At 35.3% G+C, this 3,966-nt stretch overlaps 1 long non-coding RNA gene across 1 annotated transcript; it reads left to right on the top strand.

Annotated features, from left to right (window-relative positions):
• The first annotated feature begins 1,791 nt into the window (after nt 1-1,791).
• On the top strand, nt 1,792-3,739 carry LOC108325458 (uncharacterized). Its single transcript, XR_001831835.2, has 2 exons — nt 1,792-2,277; nt 3,292-3,739. It is a non-coding gene; the product is annotated as an uncharacterized LOC108325458 (long non-coding RNA).
• The last annotated feature ends 227 nt before the right edge of the window (nt 3,740-3,966 follow it).

Consider the following 3,966-nt stretch of genomic DNA (forward strand, 5'->3'; position numbering starts at 1 on the left):
AGTTCATGCAATTCCTATCATTCCTAGTAATTAAATGTGAAGATCAAGAACTTTAAGACGACCAAGACTCATACCCTCATCCCTGAGAAATATTACTCTTGGGAGTAATTCAACAAGAACCTGAATTGTGAGGAACCTCCCAGCACTCATGTAATTCATACATCATGCTATGAATGAGTTAAGCAAAGCATTTAATAATCACAGATGAATCACTCTAACTATTAATGAAAAAAACATATTTTATTAAGAATCAATTCAAATACATGAGAATTCACAAGGTTACATCATCCCCCAACAACAAATAGAGTTTAGTTCACCATAGACATGGTGAAACTAGATGAATAATGGAGAATAATGAGATAGAGAAACCCTAAAAGTAGAAGATGGAAGCTCCCGCATCCAGATCCGCCTCCAGAGGGTGAAAGAGTGTGCTGCTGTGCTCCTCAAGCCAAAGATCCAAAACCTAGGACGTTTGGGTCCTTTAAATAGAGCGAAGACAGAACAGAAACAAAGCCCAGGTCCATGTCGCTGGCGCTCAAGCGTCCCACTTAGGGCGCCTGGGCGGTGGTTCCCTACGCTGAAGCCTCAGAAAGGACGCTCGAGCTTCGTGCTTCTGGCGCTCAAGCACCCCAAAAAGGGGCGCCTGGGCAGTGAGCAGTGGTTTCCTGCACTCAAGCCTCCAAAAACGGTGCCCAAGCTTCGAGCACTCCTCCCTTCTGGTGCTTTTCCAGGCCTTTCTGAGCTCCATCTCCATGGAACTTCATCTTTGCTTTCCATATTATCTCATTTCCTGCCAAAACAAGGGAAATTAGTCATAAAACCATCAAATTCAACCTCAACTCTCTTATTCACACAACTTAACAGAGAAACATGATTCCAAACAAGTTTCTAAACAGAAAAGGGTGCATTTAGTATCAAAATTACATCACAGATAACAGTATTTTCAACCATTATCAATGATTAAGGAAAAATTCAATCTTTTTGAGTTAAGTGGGGTAGATCCAATTTTGGGAATTTCATAGTTGGCTACTTTAGGAGAAGTTAATATTAGTTGGAAGAATCTAACTTTGAGATTCAACCAAGATGTGAAGGAAGTGAGAATTCAAGGAGATCCAACTCTAGTGAAAAGAGTTATTACATTAGAGGCGTTATTAAAAGAAACCGAGATTGAAGCGGTTTCTTTGGTATGGAACATGGGTTTGCAGAATGGGAAGAGAGGGTGAATGGAAGTGTAAAATTGTCCCCATAATAACAGGTAGAGTTGGAGGAAATTCTGAGAGGTTTTGAGGATATTTTTCAATAACCAAATGGATTATGTACGACCCGGATAAAATAAAAATACCTTTTATTTTTATTTTAATATTCTCTATTAATAATATTTAATTATGGTATGATGTTGGGTGATAAAAGTACTAAGGAGTTGTATGAAAATTTATTTATAATTGTTTTATTTTAAATTTTCGAAATTTGGTTGAAGTAAGAATTATATATTGATGTTTGTGTTATTATGTCAATATAACAACCTTGGACAAGTGGTATATGGATTGTGTTAGAGTGGCAGAACACTTAGGGTCATGGTTTGAATCCCTACAACATTAAAAAGCTTTTTTTTTTTGCATTGGGTGAATCCGTGGGTCCCACAGTGGCGTAGGAAAGAGAAAAATCTTGAAAATGGTCATTAATTCATGTGAATGAATGTTAGGATGATGTTCTATTTTGTTTATTGCTTCCATTGCCTGGTTAATTGTTGTTACGTGTCTTAAGGAGTTCATGTAGGGAGTAGTGCAAGAGAGAGATGTAATTAATTATTTTATTTTTGAAAAAGAATACTTTGACACGCTTTTCACTCTTGCCACTCATTAGACACGCTCTGGACCCCAATTTTTCTGAATCTCACTAAGGGCAATTTTAGAATTTTACAGCAATCGCTCCTTTCAAATATTTTATCCTTTCTTTTCTATCAAACACTGAACATGAATGTGTATTTGTAGAAGCCCTTTCCCTCCCATGCACTGGCCCCTTTCTCTCCACGCAATGGCCCTTTCTCTTTATGCACCAGATTCATTGAAGTAATTATTGCAATGGATTAGGAGCGCAACACCCTTTCTCTCTTTTGTTCCACAAACCCTAAATTAAACACAAAATCCCCTTCTCTTTGGTGCTCCAGAAACCGTAAATCGAACGCAAAAAGAATGCCAAATTGTTGTGGTGTACGAAGGCGGGAAGTCGAAAACGATTGTGGTGTGGTGAAATTTGAGTATTGTTCATCATATTAATGTGAGTGCGATGAATCCATTTTCTTCTGTCATATTATGTTGTTTAACCTAGTTATACCATGTATTCAATCTTTTTTATTCTTCTAAATGAGCTTTGTTATGTGATTGGTTGGTCATATTGTAGAATTATAGTTTATTTATATCGTGTAATGATAAAAATTAGTGTGTATGATTTTTTTTGAATCCTTTATGGTTGAATGGGTATATATATGACTAGGGATTTGTAATTGTGTGGGTTTTGTAATTTTTGCAAATGTCCCTACTCCTTTGAAATTGAAGTTAAGCATTGAAGAATTGGAATCCAATGAGTCCAAACGTTGTTGGCTGGGCAATACCTGCTATTGCTAGTTGAGGTAGACATTATTGTTTTCCATACCTGCTAACCCTCCTATTGGTTCTACTTATACGCTTTTTCTTCTCAAAATATAGCAATCATTCTTTGAAAATAGTATGTTCACTATACCAATATTGTTAACCTTGTGAATTTTGATCTGAAATATGTGCTCTATATTGTTTATGGATGAGAGTTTCCTTGCTTGGCTTGTGTTTTCTACCTTACCTTATGAACTTACCTTATGAACTTACCTTATGAATTCTATTGTTGAAATGAATATGATAACCATGAAGAAGAGAACTAGCTGATGAATAAATGAATGTTAGAACTTCCAAATACGTTGTAACTCTGAATTTAGAAAGAATGGAAAACTTAGTTGCCGCTAAACTTTATCATCATATGTTTCCCTTAGACTCTTCAATGTTTTGGGTGTGATTTGGTGAAGCTCTCTCGGTTTGTGTCATGGTAGTTATTGACCTTATATTCCCACATTAGTATATCGAATAAAACAATAATGTCTGAACAGGTTGCAATTTTTTTACCAAAATGTGGAACATATTACCTTAACATAACACTTAACAATATTGTTAAGGTAAACTTTACAACTGTTATCATTTGTGCTTTTTTTATATTTTCTTAACTTGTTTTGTGCACTTTCACTGATAGTCTCGGTATGTGCAGGTGTTCGCAACTGATATTGGTTGCCCAACTGATGAGTTAGTACATGTATCACTACCAGTTGTTACCAACAACCTCCAACATGTTCTGTTGATGATATCCTTAGCAAATTCATTCCACCGGTTGACAACAACGAAAAACCTGAAGGTAGTGGATCAAACAAGAACATTAATTGTGTGAAAATTTGAGGACATTCATAATTTCCTGTTTTGTATTTCAGATTTATCGTTATTGTCAGCTTCATGGATCTATTGCTGCATTAAGTGGTTATGTAATGTATGTTATGTTGTAAGTTTTGTATCACGTTGTTTTCATATAAAAAAATTGACAATATGGTGTAGTAACTGGTTATACCTTCAACATTATGTGGTTATGTATAAAATTGGTTTTGTACAATTGACGAAATCATTAATAACAAAATAAGGGGTCATCCAATCTTGCACTTGAATAAGACTTAAACCATATTGTTAAGACCTCGACAAGTGTACCGAATCGTATCAAGTAATAATAAATGGTAAGACCGAGTATCGTTTCCCAAGAGACTCACGACACTAAACAGTCATGTAATTACTTAACTAATTAAGACTTTGAAGAACAATTTAGGATTTTTTTAATTGTAAAAACAAGAAAATAAATATGAATGCAATTTTGATCAATTAAAGAGAAACGCAAAAGTGA

This window comes from Vigna angularis, chromosome 3 (genome assembly GCF_016808095.1).
Source record: "Vigna angularis cultivar LongXiaoDou No.4 chromosome 3, ASM1680809v1, whole genome shotgun sequence".
In the NCBI taxonomy this organism is placed as follows: domain Eukaryota; kingdom Viridiplantae; phylum Streptophyta; class Magnoliopsida; order Fabales; family Fabaceae; genus Vigna; species Vigna angularis.